The sequence below is a fragment of the Protopterus annectens genome, chromosome 10.part0 (genome assembly GCF_019279795.1).
Source record: "Protopterus annectens isolate FY-2018-M chromosome 10.part0, PAN1.0, whole genome shotgun sequence".
Lineage (NCBI taxonomy): Eukaryota > Metazoa > Chordata > Ceratodontiformes > Protopteridae > Protopterus > Protopterus annectens.
Window position 1 is genome coordinate 204,595,252 of NC_056744.1, and position 20,908 is coordinate 204,616,159.

At 37.2% G+C, this 20,908-nt stretch overlaps 1 protein-coding gene across 1 annotated transcript in view; it reads left to right on the forward strand.

The window, feature by feature from the left end:
- Positions 1 to 20,908, forward strand: part of LOC122814124 (cholesterol transporter ABCA5-like) — a 951,316-nt gene that overhangs the window by 910,134 nt on the left and 20,274 nt on the right. The gene's annotated exons all lie outside the window — the stretch shown is intronic.

The window sequence follows — 20,908 nt, forward strand, 5'->3', positions numbered from 1 at the left end:
ATAAACTATGGATGATTAGCTGGGTGACCAGATACATCTCATTACTCCCCAAAACTGTGGAAATGCTGCAGGGCCAGTAGAGGATTTGATTACCAGTGTCCGGCAACATCACTGCTGGTGATATACATCATAATTTTCAAGTGTAAAGCATGTGGCTCACACAGCACACTGATCCTGAGAGTTCTGTGTTTACAGCCCAAATATAGACTTAGACTTGTGTATACAGCCCAAAGATAGGCATGGAACTATGACAGGACATCTCAAAGGATGTGACTGCAGTCAACCATTTTTATCTGTATACGTTTCCCTATGTGGGTTTGTGTGGAGTTCCATCTTCCCCTAATGAAGAGATCAAGCACGAATCTGATATACAACACACTGGTACAGATGTAATTAGAAGATGGCCCAATGTGCTGTTCAGACCTTAGGAAAGACCTCCTATACAATTATCATTGAAGCAAGCATGACAGGTAAGTGTGCTGCAAAGCTCTGTGGACCAGGAGTCGACAAGCACACTTACAGAGTGTTACTGTATGTCTCCAAACCACTGTGGATTGCTACATACAGCTTTATCATATCTGCAGTTCATAAGGCAAGCTGATTATTAACAGTTTTTTGTCGCATCAGTTACACTGTCACAACATGGAGGGATGATGAGTACAGGGTGCTGCACAGGCATGCGCACTTAAACACTGTGCAGAAATAGTTATTGTAGTATAAATATTCCAACATTTTTTTGTGAATTACTAAAATTATTCATAATTACGATCTCACCCCTTATCAGGTTCCATCATTCTTATATTTTTATTCATACTCATACATTCTCTTCCTTTGAAAGATTGTAAGTTGGTATCTTAGAATGTAACTTATACCATGCTCTCATATTATTTTCACATATTTTTCAATATAGTTGAAATTAAGAATTTAAAGGAGGGTTAAAAGTACTCTTTCCACACAAACTAGAAAATCCTTACATTGGTGGATTGTTATTATCATTTTTAAAATTAATATTTCTTATAAATAATTTGAGTTCCACCAAAATATCAACAAGTTCCAATGTTTTTGTCAGAATAAATGTAAAAACTTTCAAAAAATGTTCACCATGTATAGGTATGACCTGCAGGTCATCATAATTATAGATCTTAAACACTTTAAAATTGAAAACATCTACAATACCTGTTTCTGAATCATGTTGTGAAAACATTATCTCTTCTATTTCCCCTTCCATTTACCTTTTGGCTTGGTTGGGGGATTCCAATAAAGGTTGTCCTTCACAGAAAATTTGGTCTGGTGTAGAGTCGAATGTTTGTGCTGTCAGTTTCTATTTTCCATTAACCTCGATGCCCTCCTCAATGGTTGCTCCTTTGATAAAAAGTTTCATTGTTCAATAAGTTATCAGTTTGTGCACTGTCTGAAACTACCTCTCGAACAACGGGCCAACATACATTGGATTCCCTAGCACCACCCCTGGAGCAGGATATGCTCTTTTTTCTTTATATTCTAGTTCATCTCATTATAGTTTGTTTCCCTTTTTCTTTTTAATTAAAATGCAATATTGGCCAACATTGTGAAAAACGTTCTCATAGAAATCTCTGTAATGATCGAACAATATGTGTCTGAATATATCAACCTGCAGTGTCTGTATATTACCTTCTAAGTTAGCCAAGCTTCTAGTGTTGTCCCTAATCAAAATACAAATGAGATTAAAGCCCATGTGATCAAAAAGCTCCAACAGCTCCCCATATATATGTGATCCTTCTATTCATCTGTTAGGGAATTTAAATAAACAGAGCCCCTTAGAAACCTGTTTCTTAGAAATGGAGTCACATTATCAAGTCTGAGCCCTCTATATTTTTAATAGCTTTTCAAACTTAAAATTTTTTGTCTTTAGAGACTTGTTTTTACTCTTACCGGCTGTACTATCAAGGAGCTCAAAGTAACTTCCTGTTGGAACCAGTGGCTAAGGGATAGCTAAGGGATGATAAGTGTAGCAATAGTTGCACTTTCAGGTGATCTGGGTCCCACCATTCCCAAAACCTGACCATAACTACATGGAATTACTGTGTCTGCCTCCATCCTTTCAAAATTCAGTCATCCATAAGAGTCACTCATTCCTTGGGTCATTTATCAATTTAATACATAGCTCCACAGAAGAATTCCATTTTGCTGGAAACTTGAGTTAAATGCTGAATTAGAAGGGTCAGGTAAATTGCTGCATTGCAAACACCACTAGCATTGCGTATTTAGATAACTGTCAACTGTATAGCCCCTGTGACATGGGGTAAATGCAAAAACAAACCAAAAATACAAAACTCGACACTTCAACAATAATCTAAAGGATGCAGTGTTAACTTGTGTCACCAGGACCAGTAGAAAAAAAAAGTTCATAACTAAAAGCTGTTTATTATGCTTAAAACAAACAAACTGACAAAAGTTTAAGCATTTTCATTTCAAATTTACTCAGAAGCTTCATCAGAATCTTGGGATACATAATTTTCTGTCTTTAAATACTCTCAACTAAACAAGTAATTAACTTCCTTAAAGAAACACTATTCTAAATCATGCCTATAAATGACCTCAAGCCAATAGGTTATTTATCACAATGTAATAAACATTTAAAACTGTCTAGTTTATTCTAAAACAGTTGAATCTAAAATTGTTAACTAGTGTGATCAATACTATAAGGAGAAAACATATTTATATCCAGCAGTGTACAGCAGTTTTGCTTCCTGTAGTTATGACTATTACTGATGATATTTACCTGTTAATGGCAATATATCAAGAATGGTAACTTTCAGTAGCTATCAAAGTATCATCTGCATGTATGACTTATTTGGTGCATCTGCACTGCAAAACGTGCATCTAAGTCTCATGAGACATTAATGATTGCTGGTAAAATTATACAGAATATACCATTTTTCAAATGTTATTTTATAGTGAAAAATGTATATGGTGTGAAGAAACTGAAAACACTGTCATCTGTGTTAGCATGTCTGGCGGGAGATTTGTGCGTATTCTCAGATTAACTTGTATGCCAGCATGCCTAACTGTGAAAATGCAAATAAGTTTTAAAATGGTTGAGTATTTTCCTATTTAAACAGAATGTTTAAAGAATATGTCGCTGCTTTGGAACATTTTTAACTGTGCATGCTTGAGTGGAACATTCTAAAGTACAAAGTCTGGAGAATCAGCTGAATGGTGAATGATGTCATTAGAATGTTCCTGGTTGCTAAGAGGTTTTTTAAACAACTGACTGTTATATTTTGAAATTAGACAGTTGAAACTGCAGTTTCACAAGTACTGAGCAGTTTGTCAAGTACTAGGCAGTCAGTGGACACCAAGAAAAAAGAACTCACAAAAAAAGTAAGCTAGTTGCCTTGGCCTTGCTATTATATCTTAGAGTAGATCAGAGACAGTATTTTGTAGTTAGATCAGGAAAGCTTAGTAAGATAGAATTTTTTTCTAGAATAATGTACTCCTATCCTGCAGTTTGATTTTACATTTCTGGTGATTGAATTCTAGTGTTTATTGAGAGTTATTGATTTATAATCGTGTAATCATTTTTACTTATTATTAAATGTTTTTCATTACTTTACATTGTGGCTGGAAACCAATGTTTTTCTTTAGAGATTAGAGAGTGCTTCTACCTGTTTGATACACCCCAGGTCATAGCTATCATTTATTTTGATAATTAATTTTCATACCTGGACACCCCTTTAGAAGGGCATGAAGACCCTTTGATCAGTGGCAGCATTACTGTATTATTTTGGGAAAGAGACACAGTTGTAAATCTGTGTCAGGCTTTCCCAGAAGTGTTTGTATGTGTGAGCTTTAAACTTACTTTGGGTCTGAGTATACAAGAGGTCTTAGACTGGGACACTTTGTTCTGAAGTGTTTAATAAGAAAATACATTTGGGTGGACAGAGGTATATAGTCTAGTCCCAGAAAATAGAGCATGTTCCTTTTGTGTTCTTAGGGGAAAATTGTGAAATATTAATTCTGTTTAAGTTTCATATTGGAGTCAGTAGTGAGGATTAAAGTTCCTTAGTTACTGACCCAGGATGGTAAGGGATGTCATTTCATTGTCGGCAGTCTGGTGGGATATAGCTGGATGTCACATATGGCATTAAAAGTGTACGTATGCAGGGATGCATGCTTTGGGTGTTAGCAAATATATCTCACAAAAAGAGGAGGCATATTGCATACATCTTCAGCTAGGCATCTGTAAATATTGGTAATATATATATTGGGCAGCACAGTGGTGCAATGGTTAACATTGTCACCTCACAGCGAGAGGTTCTCCCGTTCAATTCTCAGCTGGGGTGCCTTCTGTGTGGAGTTTGCATGTTCTCCCTGTGTTCACGTGGGTTTCCTCCGGGTACTCCGGTTTCCTCCCACATTCCAAAGACATGCACCTGGAGCATTTCTCCCCGGGCCTCCACTGAAAACAGGTTCTGTGGAACCTAGTCGGACTTTCCCAGTCAACAAATGATAAATAAATAAATAAAAAATAAATAAAATAAATAATATCAGTATTTGCCCATCCACTGTAATGTCTCAAGAACAGTAACCTCAGTATCAGGAAGAAAGGTTTCTTCTGCAAGTTGGTATGAATTGCTGTTTGTTTCCAGTTACACAGTCTGTGAATTGTACATTTCTTGATTTAATGAATACAGTGGAAAGTTAACAGAAATACCTATTTTGTCATAATTGCTTTAATAATGCATTGATTTTTATTTATTTATTTATTTTATTTAACATTTGTTAACCGGGAAAGTCCGACTTGGAATGAAGTAAATTTCATCGGAAGCTTGGGAAGAAATGCTCTAGACACATGTGTTTGCAATGTTATTGACTTGGTATTATTATTATTATTAATATGCAGCTATATGCATATTAGATGTAATACAAATGATAATATGCACATATCTTGTGTTATACTGGTTTGTTTTCTTACCCTAATGAGAATTAGCAATAGATGAAAATTTATTTTTGTATTTCAAGTATGATAATCTTGTTTCGCATTTTCTTACTATTAATAATAGGGTTCAAATATGTGTGAGAATGGGAAAAGGAATTGAGGATGGATGGATGGACTAAGAGTAACATCTCATGAATGGTAGATGGTGCATTACAGAGCAAGGTAACACCTGCAAGCTGACATGATTTGGTAGACATGCACATTGAAAGTGACACTGTGAAATATACAGGTCTTCTGTTATTGAAGATATTGTTAAAAGCTAATAATGAAAAACTGAAATGTGATACGGTCATGTTGGAGGGGGGGCTCTGTGCAAGTGGTGGGATTTGTTAAAAAGTGTTTCTTAAATGAAAAGGCATCCAGCAACAGCTTTTTGTTTGGTAAAACAGTTATGAATATTGGTAATAATTTCATATATTAAAGAATACCATAAAATCTGTGTGTCTTACAGACATGCAAGTACCGCACCCTTATGGACACGAAACATAATGCACAGAGCTTTGCCACTGGTACTTGTCATCTAGCATGTACAATTTTGGTAGAATAATATTGTTGTTTTGAAATATTACAAACATATTCTGAAAATGCCACATGCTTAATATGTATATGTTTGCAATATCACAAAACAGCAGTTTTCTACCTACGCATTGCATGCATCATTAAAACACTAGGGAAAAGATAAAAAATTTTAGTCTAGCAAATTCTGTCTGTCTTGCATGCTTAAAAAGATATAACCCTTTAGTCAAAATACTAGTAACTGTTGACAAAAATGTCATTTGTCTAAATCTATAATATAAAACCAATGTACATCCCATCATCCAAAAAGGAACTTTAATACTGTATATTTTTGTAACTTGCATCATTTAGGAGACATTACAATTATATGGGACATGTTTTCAGTACTGGAATTTTAAGAAAAACTTTCTGAAAGCAAGTAGCATCCTGGTATTAAAGACTTCAGGATGCAAGAGAACTTATTATTCCCTTGGCCAGGAGTTAACGTCTCAAAACTGAATTATTTAACTTCTCCAATAATGAATGTACTTGGTATAAGGCAAAGGATATGATCAGTATTTAACTTTTCAGGCAGCAGTGCCCACCAGTGAATCCAGACTAGAAAAGGATGCTAGACTTTATGAAGTGAACTCTCTATCAACTAGTAATAGTAATGACTGGTGTACTAAGCAAACTAGACAAACCAAAAACATTCTGCTTGTTATTCCGAATTGTCCAATGCGGATGATATTGATTATAATGAAATCATGATGTTGGATCAATCAAAACTGAATAATCTCCTGTCATTGGGTAGGAAGGATGTAGGTGTTATGCAGCTTATTTATGTGATGGAGAAATGAAGTATTCCTAATTTATGCAAACATCCCCTTTACTATCCTTATTAAGACTAGGAAATGCTCCTTGGCTGAAGTGCTACTCCCCCCACACCCCCTGCTAATTAAATATATCAACTCTGAGATGGCACTACCATGAACAAAATGGTAAATATACTGTTATGTGCTGTATGGCTTCCTGGCTAAGGTTCAAAAAATCCCCTCTGTAAACCTAACCAACTTACACATTTTACCATTTAATAAGCACAAAGAAACACCTCTACCTGAACAATTCCTGCACACTTTCTTTCAATGGGAAATATTGGATTAGCTGTAAGTGCCAGTCAGTTTATCTGTCAGGCAGTGGCAGGTGTGTGTATGAATGTGACAGTTTGTGCAAGTGTATGCAGAGGTATGAGTGGAATTAATTGAGTGTGTTTGTGTAAGTGGGAATCTATCTGGTTGGTCATAGTTGGGGGTTAATTAAGGGATAGGTAAGGAAGGGATGTGTGTGTGTGTGTGTGTGTGTGTGTGTGCGTGTGTGTGTGTGTGTGTGTGTGTGTGTGTGTGTGTGTTTGTCCATGAATGTAATCAGGTGGGGGAATGTGCTAGATGAAAACTGAGTACATGTGCATTTGCATGATAATGTCTGTGAGTGTGCATGTGTCTGAAGGTGAAGGGCTTCCATACCTGTCAACCCTCTCCAGGCTAATGAGCACTGCCTGTAGTAAGGTGGGGCAGAACACTAGAGACAATAGACAAGTATTACATGTTATTGTAACTCTCTGAGGAAGTTACTAGAACACCAGATTTTGCAGCAAGTAGTTGCAACTTAAAGCATACAAATATGAAACTCTAATCTCTGTCATTATTGATTGACTGCATTCATCTGTGCCAGAGAAACACTGATTATAAGAAAGGAAAATCACAGACATTCTGGTCAAGCAGGATGTCTTTGCTTTTGTGTGTGTGTGTGTGTGTGTGTGTGTGTGTGTGTGTGTGTGTGTGTGTGTGTGTGTGTGTGTGTGTGTGTGTGTGTGTGTGTGTGTGTGTGTGTGTGTGTGTGTGTGTGTGTGTGTGTGTGTGTGTGTTTGAATGTGTGCATGTGTATGGGAGAATGTGAGGGGGGTGCCTGTGTCAGCACAATACATGGTCGCCAATGGTAATTATCACAACAAAGTGACTACTAACACTTGTAGTAATCGCTGAGTAATTCAGAAACAAGCAAATTAGCCAATAATGAAGTCTTGTGACTAATGTTTCTCTGCATCACTGTTTTTTACGATCACTTTAAAGGACTGTATTTACCACAACCTTAAAGCTCACAGCTGGCCTGTTCCTGAATCCTGTCCAAGAGTGTTGCCAGTTTAAGCAACTTATATAAAAGTGGCAACATTATAAACCATTCCATAAAAAATTATAAAAGATGAAAAAGTAACACTAAAATACTGACAGTGCAGAAGAAAGGAGGAAAAACAAGGGAAAGGATGAAGAAACCACAGTGAGTAAAAGTAAGAGGCAAAGTAAAACTAAAAAAAGGTTTTGCTATTTTTGGTTAAAACACAGGTGAAATAAATAAACTGCTTAGTTATGTATGCTTTATTACACTGGCAAGAACCACTTTTTTGTAGTAGAAACATGCAAGAGAGCATTAACTTAAATAAGGTAGATACTACAGATCACCATCTGACTCCCTCAGCACAATTTTAGTAAAGATACTTCTTCGATTAGAAGCATCTGATAGAAAGTTTGATCTACAAACTTTAAATAACAGGCACACTACCCAAAATAAAGATGCTAGGAATGCTGAAAGGAGATGCACAGCAGAGAAAAAGATGAAATGGCATTATAACCCCCACCAATTCTCCCTACCAATACCACAATCCCACCACCTTACCTGACTCCCTCAGTGATCATCTCCCTACCACCATCTTAAGACACTACTCCCATATTCCTAAACCCCACCTTATCAAAGACTGTTGAAAACTATTGACTTTCAATTCATCCCAACTTAACTCCATTCTCCACAACATAGATTGGTCCATTCTAAAACACCTCCCCCTAAACGATGCTGTAAGCATTTTCAATAGCATCTTCATGAATACTCTAAACTCCTTAGCTCCCTCTAGGAAGATCAGAGTAAAATCAAACCATGCTCCCTGGCTCTCCAAAGAGACTAGGTCCCTTATGAAACAAAGAGATCATGCTTAGAAAACCTGGACTAAAATTAAACAATCACCTTTTCTTCAAAAATACAGGCAACTGGGGAACCTTGCAAAAAACATACAACTAATGAAAAAAGTTATACTATAGCTCTGCTCAGCTTAACGACAAATCCGATCCTCAAAAATTTTGATCAACTCTCAACAACATCCTCTATCCTCGAAAGCCCTCTAATCCCTCCCCATACCCTAACTCTTCCTCTCAGGAAACAGCTACCCTCCTGAATAAACACTTTATCTCTTCCATCCAAAATCTGGTAACCTCTAAGCCAAAATCTACTTTGACACCCACCTCTCCAAGTCCCACTAACACAACTTTGTTTTCTTTTGAGCCAGTCCCTATTACTTACATCAAATCTCTACTACTAAAGCTAAAACCTTGCTCTCCTTCCACTGACAATCTATCTCCTACATTCCTCAAACTTGATGCTGACTCAATTGCCTATCCTGTATCTATACTAATTAATCGATCTATTCTGGAATCAACTGTCCCCACCCTTTGGAAATCTTTCTTCACTATCCCTCTTCATAAAGGTGGAAACTCCACTGGCCCCTCAAACTACCGACCCATTGCCATTCTGTCCCACCTCTCCAAGATATTAGAAAAATGTATTCACTCACAGCTTCTCAATCACCTCCTCACACACCACTTACTTACCCCTACCCAACATGGGTTTTGTCCTCACCAAAGCACCACCACTGCCCTCCTCTCCTTCACTCATATCATTGCAGAGGCCCTAGACAACAATAAACTCATTTCCTGTCTCTTTCTAGATTTCTCCAAAGCCTTCGATACTGTCTCTCATCCTCTACTACTATCCAAACTCGCAAATCTCCACCTATCCCCCTCCGCACTTGCCTGGTTTAATAGTTACCTTTCTGGCAGGGAACAATCTGTCAAATGGCTCTCATCCTCCTCACCTTTCCTTCCCATCTCCACTGCTGTTTCCCAAGGCTCCATCTTGGGACCCTTTTGTTTAACTTCTTCACCAATGATCTTTACACCTCATGCAAATAATCCTCCCTTATTCAGTATGCAGACGACTCCACACTTATATCCATCTCAAATAACATTCCTGAACTACACTCCCTGACCCAACAGGCCCTACTATCCACTGAACAATGGCTCTCTCACAACCTATTGATCCTAAATCCCAAAAAGACCAAACTCCTACTTTTCCTTCCCCGTTCTGTTTCTCATCACAAAACCTCCTTTTTTATTACATCTTCTAACAATACAAATATCCAACCTGACACCCACACAAAACTCCTATGGGTCATTATCAATGACAAACTCAAGTTCAACCTACACATACTCCAATGTATAAAAAAAACAAACCAGAAACTAGGTCTGCTATATCGGAACAAAAAATTCCTAACCCCTGAATCTAGACTTACCCTGGGCCAGGCACTCCTCCTCCCCTCACTCTTATACGCCGCCCCAGTTCTTACCAATATCCAGGCCTTCACTCTAAACAAACTGCAACAGACTTACCATAAAATAGCCAGATTCATTACTAACTCCACATACAACTCACACCACTGCATTTCTTTAAACTCTCTTCAATGGCTTGAACTTCCCCAGTTTCTGCTACTTTATCATTTTCATATGTTACACTCTATTCTTTATAAACCCTCCTTCTGTCCATCTGTATCTTCCTTAGTCTCCGTCTACATCCCATCCCAGACCCTCCGTACTTCTAACCAACAATTACTTGATATCTACCACCCAAAAAGGTCAATAGGCAAACTACTCTACAAACACTCCCTTGCCCATACTTGGAACAAACTTCCCCTTGATTTACGTTCAATCTCCCACACCTCACACTTTAAAAATTAAATAAAAGCATATTTTCTCAATTCCAGAACCTGCCCTTGCCATGACCCTACCTAGTCTTCCTTCCCTTTATGTACCCTCAAAAGGACCATACTTAGTACCTCATTACACCTCTCTCTCCATTGTGTCTACTATGCATTTGCACAATTTTATACAAACAAAAAATGTTAATTGTTGACCTATTGAACTATATCAATGAAAAATTGTTACTTAGCTTCTTTTTAATGCAACTTTAACTTTATGCATGTATCCCAACATATGTGAATCGTTTTGCTATAACTGCTATTATATCAATATTGTTTAAAATTGTACTTGTTTTAAAATGTATTACTGGAGCTTTTCTCCTTGGGTCTCCACTGAAAATGGGCCACAAGCCCAGTTGAACAAACCCGGTTAACAAATGTCAATAAATAAATAAATAACCAAAATGGAAAGAAAACCAAAAAGTTAATGAGAACAATTGTATTCAGATGAATAACAAATGAAAGACTGATAACAAGATCATTGTCAAACCTGAAGTAGGTAATTTAGTAAGACAGTACCACACAGACAACATAGCACACAATTCAAAGGAGCTGAGATATGTTCCAACTCCAAAGTGAAATGGACCAGAAACAAGAAAAAAAGAGAATGTCAACAGCAGCTATTAAATATGATAAAATAAAGTAAAAGAAAAGGAAAAATAAATTTGAACAGATCAGTTAGAATAATTAAGTGCAGAAATAGAGACCAAAAACTAGTCTTAGAATCTTGGTATTGATTATAATGTATGTGTTAAGCTCAATCAATGACTTATATGACCCCCCCCCCCCAAGTATGACATCAGTCGTTAGTCATACTAGACTCTCTTGACTACCTAGGCAGGAAAATGGCCTTGATCTCTTTTGTATCAAGATATCTGTAAACAAGATCTCATATCACATCATAGCCAAATACCGAACCCCCTCCATGACATGCGCAATTCCTGAAATTTATCTTAATAAATTAGAGTCACCATTCTAGGAGACTTTAACTACCATTCCATTACCTGGCACAACTGTTCCATAACAAACAAGTACTCACAAGTCTTCTTTCTTAATCACTGCAAACTATGTTTATCAAACAGCACTCCTCCTCCATGAGAGGCACCAACATACGCAGTCCTTCTTCATCAACAAAACACCTGTCTGCTTCTTACCCACTGTCAAACCCTCATTGGTTTGATCAGATCACTGAGCAGTAACATTCACCATCCAATCCAACCATCTTGACACAGTTCAACAGCCCCTCACTCCTTAATGACCCTATAGCAACTACTACCACATATATGCAAAGTTTATACACCAATATTAGCCATTGCATGTTCACTTTTATTCCTGTTCATCACAAACATAGAGACAATAAAAAACTCTGGTAGAATTCAACCATTAAAAAAATTACAATAAAAGGATAAAACTGATATTCTTAAATAAAAGATCAAAATCTTGACATGCAAAATTTAGTTTCAGAATGGTTAATAAGGAACGGAAGAGTAAGATCAAACTCTACAAAACTAATTCTGATCTAAAATTTGCTACATTACTGAAATATAACCACATGACAGCCTTTAATTATGCAGAGAACCTCATAAATAATAACCAGGATTGCACCTAGCCTTCCTTTAATGGCATTGCCAACTCAAACTTTGAGGCTATAACTAAACTGGCACATACATTCTGCTCTAGCTTCTCCACTTGTTCCTTCTAAGTTTCCCAAAATAAAGTTAATAGTCCATACCTCTAGCAGAAATCACTTCAGAACAGATACTAAAAGTACTATCCAGGCCTAATCCCACCAGCTCTGTGGGTCCAGACAACATATTTATCTGTTTCCTTTCAATAGGAAGAACTCCTGTTGGACCTCCTCCTTAGGCCATTCAACAATTTGTGCACCAAATGCATACAAGAAGCCCGGAGAACAACTGTAGAAGTTCTGCTTCACAAGGGAGGTCTCATAGGTTCATAGGTAAGTACTAGACAAATTGTTCTGCAGACCATTTCAAGCCTAGCCAAAATACCCTATTCAAAATGTCACTGTCCCCTCATGGAGGGCAAGACAAGACAGACCAGGAGAAAATTTGATACTGTTGATACTGCCCATCCATTTATGTAGGTTTAACTTGAAGGTGGCAAAGGTGCTACGCTGCTTGATATGTAGTAGAAGTTTGTTCCAGAGGTGAGGGATTTGTTGGGATATGAATGTATCACTCCAATGTGTTGTATTTATTTGCTAATGAAGGCTTAGTTCATTTAATTGAGTATTTGATGTATCATTAATTCTGCAAAGGAATAGGAGATCAAAATCTACCAGAGTTTTTTTTTAATTAGCTCTATTTTTTAATTGGCTGTATGTCTGTGGTGAACAGGAATAGAAGTGTCTAGGCAAAGGCTGATATAGGAGATCAAATAGGGTTCTATCTTTTATAGCATGAAAGACTAGACATAGGTCTCCATGAAGGAATCTGTATGAGCTTGAGCACAAAGAAAGGGTTGCCAGTATCTCCTAATAACTACGCTTTTGAGGCCAGTGATTCTTTTAACTCATAATGGACTCTGGCAGCTATAAACCTATCAACCTTACTAGCACCATCTGCTAGAGGTAGAGTCATCATCAACTTTATCTATGGAGAAATAGTTGGCGTACAATCTCTAGAGTTAAACCAATTTGCCTTTGTACCCATTTGTTATCATTAACAAATTATTCAAACTCAGTATAAACTGATAACTAGATTGTCATCTGGCTTACTGATAGAGAATACTCTGTTGGAGTTGGTAACACACTGTTCTCTAAGAGACTAGTCATCAGTGGTGTACCCCGGGTTCTACAGGGTCCCAGAATTCTATTTAGCCTTTACTTCTGTAATGCCCAAACCAACATTTAAGGTCATTGGCTGACCAAGTTCAAGTTTGGAGCCTGATCAACTTCCTTAAAGACAATCATATCTACCAAGTGAACCGAACTTGGACAAACGTGTGATGTCAGCAACTGCCACTAAAAAGCCTCTGACTTTGTCCAACTGACTAAAGGCCTTCTTCCATCAGTCCAAAAGATGGACTTCTCCATTTGACTAAAAATGTCATAATATCCCTCTATCTGTGCCTAATCAGGACCATCTTCAGATACAGTATGCTGTTATGCATGTACCTGACCATCAAGCCCATTTTGGGAAACTTTATCAGTCCCTCACCAAAATAATCTTGGTCATAAGTTCTCTAAGTCATCTAGAACATTTAAAAGACCTGCCTTTCTTCTCTGTCTCTTGCAAACCCTTGTGTGGTGATCTATGCCTGGCCTACCAAGCTGTAAAAACTCAATTCTGTTTGATCTACTACATATCTGAAAGATTGCTAGTAACATAAATGCAAGGTCTAGGGGCATAAATTATCACAACATAAATTAGACTTTTTGCCATGGCAGATACTTCTCTCAAAGAATCCCTCACCTCTTTGTAAAGCAAAACACTTCCTTCACAATTTTCAAATTTAACTTAAATGAATGGATGGGAAACTGCAAATCAGCCCCAGGCCTAGCCCCATTATTTCTTAAGGAGAGGTGGAACAAGTAGTTGGATATATCAGTGGGACTGCAGTGGCTAGTTTTAAATGGCTGATCTAGGTTACTTCCTAGTAGCAATCTATGAGCCTATAAACCTATTTGCGTTTGTCCTCAGATGGCCATTGATGCTAAGTAAGGGTGAAAAGTGAAGTGACATGGGCAAAAGTCATGTTGCTACCCATTAGGACCAAGATTTGTAGGAGGTCATTAAAAGTGGCTTGTGTACAGTTCTTACAGTCATTTTGGTAAAAGGGTTATTTGATCATTGAGCAAAAGGAAAAAAAATGGTCAGCACTCAAAGGTGGAACAAATATACATTTTAATATGATGAAAGCATATCAAAGGTGCAAGCAAAAAGCACAGTACCCCCACAATTCCATTCCAAACTAGTTTCAGCAACAGCCTTCTTCAATGAAATAAAACATATCTTTGTGTCTTTCGGCTTTTCCCGGTTAGGGGTCGCCACAGCGGAACTCCAGTCCGCTAATGATTGGCAGTTGATTTTTATGTGCCGGCTTGCCAGGCCTGACGTGCAACCTTCAACGAAGGTACGCCCATTCACGCATGTCTCCACGCAGAAGACGCTCTAGCTGAGAATCAAACTGGACAGTGTCTTACTGTGAGGCAACAACGCTACCGCAGCACCACCACCGCGGTAATGAAATAAAACATATAAAAAGCACAAACATTTTATATATAGTGGCCCACCCCCTAAAACCTAGAATTGGACCAATTACAAATGCTCATTAAGACCAGGGGAAAACAAACTCCCCAGTCTTATGATCCAACAGTTTTCCTTGTGATTAAGAATACCATACCATCCACTTTTATTACTCCTGTCAGCTTCAATTTTGTCAATGATGACAAACATAAACTGTCCTGTGGGATGTTTGATAGAATGTTTATAGAGAGCATTCGAAAGGCTTTTATTTCTTATATCACTCATGTACTCTGAAATTCGTAACCTGAGAGGGCATGATGTTTGTCCTATATAGAATGCCAAACAAGTACAGGTAGCTAAATAGATTACTCATTCAGTACTGCAATTACACAAAAAACAAATGTCATACACTTTTGCTAGAAACTGTATGGATTTGGAAACATAATTACAACCCAAACAATGACTATAAGGCCCACAGTCAATAAGTTTATCCCCCTCAATCATGGACTGATATGTGGAATGAACATTAAACTTATTCTTATTTTTATAGTGAGTGAAAAAATTACCCAATATCTTCCCTCTACGGAAGGAAAACAAACATATAGAGGTTAAAATATCACTCAAACTGTCATCAGCAAGCAAAATATCCCAGTGTTTTTGAATAACATCCATAAAATTACCAGTATTGCAGCCATAAGTAGTGAGTAACCTGACTTTCCTATTATTAGTCCGTTCATTATCTTTGCATTTCAAAAGAGCTGACCCATCTTGTCTAGCTACCCAATCACAGGTCTTAAGAACAGAATCCTTATTATAACAATGTGCAACAAATCTATTCACCAAATCATGTTTATAATGTTCATAGGAATGATCCTCAGAACAAATGCGATGCATACGCAAAAATTGTGATTTGGGAATATTATGAATAATATGCCATGGGTGAAAACTAGTGGCATATAATATGTTGTTAAATTGTGGATGTTTACAGAAAACACTACTATACAAAGTACCATCAACATTCCTGGAGATATCAATGTCCAAAAAAGTAATATGATTCACATCATAATGTTGGGTAAAATTAATACCCCATTTGTTATTGTTTAAATAATCAGCAAATTCCTGTAGATATATAGCATAAGACATCCATACCATCCAGTAATCATCCAAGTATCTTTGCCAGATATCTATCTCTTCTAGGAATAAAGTATGAGTCATGTCATATATAAACTGTTCCTCCAGGTAGCTTATAAAAAGATCAGCATAAATTGGGGCGAATGACACCCCCCATTGCAGTACCTTTAATCTGCCAATAGCATTCCCCATTAAAATAAAACATATTTTTAGTTGGGACATGTTCAGTCAGACACAATGACAGAGTATTAAAACCAGGACTGTATAGTGATACTCGGTTAAGCCAATACTCTAGTGCCAACAAGCCCGCCCAATGTGGTATATTGATATATAAGGATGTCACATCCAGAGTACACATCATCCAACCAGGTTGTAATTGCATTTCAGATATAATGTTTAGAAACTCCATAGTGTCTTTGATCCTAGCCCTAACTGCAGACAACAGTGGTTTTAAATACCTAGTGAGGAATGCTGATAATGGCTCAGTAAGGGGCTATTTCCTGAAACAATGGGTCTACCTGGTGGTTTTCGTGAATCCTTATGTATCTTCAACAAAAGGTACAGATATTGGACTTGAGGTTCAGGAAAACTTAGATGAAATATTACTGACTGATTAATAATAATAATACCCTCTTCAAGGGCTGATTGGAGGAAGATATCAATATATTTTTTAAAACTTGTGGGTAGGGTCTATAGGCATTTTTATATAAAACCTACTATCTAATGATGGTCTTTCTGCTTCATCTAAATACATAGACCAATCCATGACCACAGTAGCTCCTCATTTATCAGCCAGAATAATAACTAAGTCAGTCCTCTTCTGGAGATTTGCTAACGCTTGAAACTCAACAGAAGTTAAGTTATATCTGATCACAAGGAAAACTGTTGGATCATAAGACTGAGGGTTTGTTTTCCCCCGTCTTAATGGGCATTTGTAATTTGTCCAATTATAGGTTGTAGTAGGTGTGCCACTATATATAAGGTGTTTGTGCTTTTTATATGTTTTATTTCACTGATGAATATTGCCGAAACTAGTTTGAAATAGAATTGTGGGGGTGTTGTGCTTTTTGCTTGAACCTCCGATATGTTTTCATCATATTAAAAATTTGTATTTGTTCGACCTTTGAGTGCTGGCCATTTTTTCCTTTTGCTGGATTTGGATTTTTGAGCCTTGCACGTTGCCGTACTTGCAGAGTTCATTCTTGGGTTCCTCATTTGATCATTGAGCCTAAAGCTGCCCTTACACTCCTCTACATATGTTTGTAAACAGGGATAACCATTTTTAGATAGCTTATTGTGAATTTTCATTTGTATGCTACTGTTGATCAAGATTTTGATGGGTGGAGGAATAAAAGTACATGATAAGCCATCATCTACTACAGAACCTCTTAGAGTAATAGTTTGTGAGAAAATTTGTCAGCAGACTCATTGTTCTGAAGCTATGTTCATTTAAGTTTATATTTTTCTTGTTATTCTAAGGACCAACTGTTATTTTTACATTAGCTTTTGATATTGAGGCATCAAACTATTGGCTGAATAGATCAACCTTTAACATTACATATACTTGACTTTATCATGTGTTTAAATTACTTAATTTCCTTTGAACAACTACTACAGGCATGTTGTAGACTAGGATAATAATACTTTTTAGCCACATTTAGGCAAAAGTGTAGTGGTTTAGCATTTAGAAATGATATGCTATACCTGGTAACTGAGTAGCATAGTTGCTTTGTTGTCAGGAGTGACCTATGGGGTTGCCCTTTATCATCCATATATTCTGAAGAGGGAAAATGTATTCAGTATTTCTAGGAAAGGTTGGTTGAAAGATATCTGCTGAGTCATGTAATAAGAGAATAGTCTAGAACAGGAAGCAGTTAACTTACAGCAAGAACTGGTCAAAGTTTAACAGTGTGGGGTATAGCTACATACAATGGACTATTTTTAGACAACGAAGGTGATTGGCTCACTAAGAAAGTCTGATGTTATGAAGGAACTAAGAAATACTCAATAACATGGTTAGTGACTAGGTCAACAATTATGTGGTGTTGCTAATATTTTATCAGTGGTAGTAGGGTGTGCGTTCATTTTATCAACTCCATATACACTCTGGTTTATGGATCCTGAAAATTTAATTACAGACTCGGTATGTAAAAATCAACTGCCAATCATTAGCAGACCGGAGTTCCGCTGTGGCGACCCCTAACCGGGAAAAGCCAAAAGACACAACAACAACTGTCAGTAAGAATTTATGTCATCCAGCAGGATTATTTAAGTCTTGACATTTGCTGAACCCTAACAGACAGTAATCTTTAAGTCATGACAGTGTCTTTTATGGGTTAATCCATGGACGACAAATGTTATTTTTTACAGGCTTGTCAAATATTATCCATCAGGTAAGACAGTGGGAGGCTGTCTAGACATGTTCTTAACATTATTAACATTTTGATCATTGTCCTGTTTGATATAAACATAAAAGCATATCTTATAGCAATCATTATTTGAGTATTTGATCTTTTTCCTGTTCTTTATTAATGGAAGTATTCTGTATGGCTAAGCATAGTATCCACTAACACATGTACACATGACAACACTCCTGTTGGGCCTGCTACTTTGGGAAGTCAAAGTCACAGGAGTAGTTTGAGCACCAATATGACAATAAGGAATATCAGTGCAGTAATTTCTAAATTAACCATCCTGCTTATATATCTGATGCAAAAATAAGAACTAGTGTGAGGAAAGGAATATAACAGATATAGTGAGTGGGATAAAAAGAGAAGCAGAAAAGTAGGCGGAGCAAAACATTCCAGTATAAGAAATAAATTGGTTCATCTTTACAGGACAAAGAAATATTGCATAATTGGATATGTATAAATATAAAAATTGTCAAGACTGGGCCTCAGGAAGCAGAGTATGGCTGCAAAAACTAGACACTCATATCACTGTGAGCTCTAAATAGGCTGGAAGACAACTAAAAAGGACAGAGGAGCTGAGTTGTATATTAAAGGAGAAATATACTAACTGCAGAAAGATTTGAAGTGATGGCTATAAAGCTTAGCCAGCTAAGTTGTAAGAGATTTTCAGTAGATGGATAGTACATTAATATACCCAGGAAAGTAAGGAATGTATCCATAATAAAAGAACAACTAAGTAGGACTTAGAAACGAGGTGGCAATACAAACAGAAGAATACAGAAAAGAGAAAATAATATAAAATTCTGGAAATGGACCACACAGACTGACAGGAAAGACTGAAAATATATGAAAAGTTTAACATCAGTAGAATATAGTATGAGGTGAAAAGACCATCTCCTGTACAGAGAAAATGGTTGCAATAAGGTGAATACACAGAGAAAATTGGAACCTATAAGCAACCTGGACTTTTTGTGAAGGCACAAATTTTGAGAGCAAACTGCTGTACTAGGCTGTTGAAGAAAAATATTTTGTAACAAAATCATCTAAGGCAGACTATAATGTTCATCATTAGATCACTGTTACAGTGTTACAGTATTGTTGACTTATGTCATCTATCCTGCCAAGGATACTGTATATCCATCCAGTCTACAGATGCTTAGCCACTACCTTCCTCTCACATCGTACATCTGCCCTATGACCTATGTATGATATTACATTTTAGTACTTAAGGGACATATGGGCATGAAAATCCTCAGAACTTTCTTGCTACCAGTCCATGAAGGAAGATTCCATCCTTTATGATGGTCTGTCAACCATACAACCTGTTCCAACTCCATTTGTTGTGTACAGTTATGTACTCTATTGGAAGCCTTCCTGTTTCCTTGTTTTCTTGGTGGAAAATAACCATTTTGTGTCATCTAAGAGACAGAAGGAAATGCAAACATGGTTGGCAAATCCCTTACATAAATAGGCATTCCAAGTGTTTATTTTGTCTTGGACCTGAATATAATTATAAAGAGTGTACAATTTTTCAATATTTTCCCCCTAAGACTATAAGAAATCATTTATTATCTGTTAACTATACTCACAAAACAAATGTATCCAAGCTTTACAGCAATCTCAGATGGGCTCTGAGTCCTCCATCTCAGATGTCCATCAGCAGCCTGGAAAAAACTCTAAGACATTGAAAGAGGACTTGAGCTATTTCCTTCAGTAAATCAGAGTTGGATGTCCCCACTGAGGCGCATGATCAACCTGCAGACTGCCTGACTACTGTACCTATTCCCAGTGCTGGGACCTCTCAGGAGGCAGAGTAGGTTGAGGGTGCTACACTTCCCTTTTAACTGAGCAGACAGCTGATAAAGCCATGAAGGGACTACCAAGGCGGATTCTCTCTGAGGGAACTGGAGGGATTCTCCAATCCTTGTCCAGGAAGATGAACCAGGGTCACTTATGGAGGTGCAACAGTAGTCAGCTCCATCTTTTACAATATCTATGGATACTCCAAAAAAAAAACATGTATCCCTTTTATGACTTCTACTCCTAGGGATCCCATGGAAACAGAAACTCTTGTATGCCTTCCTTTTATTTCCTCTAATTTCAAGGATCCTTCTGAACGTCCAAAAAGACAACCCAAAAATATTATTGGTGACTTCCTTTTGGCTGAAACAGCATTAGTTCTCCCTTCTTTTCCATTTAGCCAAGAACAATCACCTAAATTTACCAATCAGAATGAACTTACTCACACAATAAAAGGGTTCTCATGTTCTTCCCATACTGGAGACATTGTCTGGATGATAGGTTCCCAATTCTTTTCAGGTAGCTTTACTCTGCAGATGTACAACAGCTAATAAAGGAGACAAGAAATTCTGCTACAAGAATGTCTTATATTTCTCATTGTAAATGATTGTATATATGCTGAAGTAGAGGACAGCACCCTTACCAAACAGTGCACCCATTTAACCTGAAATATTTTTTGAACTGTTCAATTTATCTCTACCATCTGCCTCTATCAAGGTGAATTTTCCATCCATGTTTGCCTTTTTGCCTGTTGATCCCCCTCTTTTTTTCATGTTATGGGGTTAAGACATTTCTTAAAGGCATCATACATATCAATGCCTCCCGGGAAATATAGTCCCCCTTTTTGAGCCTTTTTCTAGAGTCAGAGCAGGTTTTGCCAGAACCATCCTTCAATCATTACTGGACTCAAGTTCTGCTCTTCAAACATCCATCATTTTTGTGTAAAAGGCTTTGGGAATTGTCC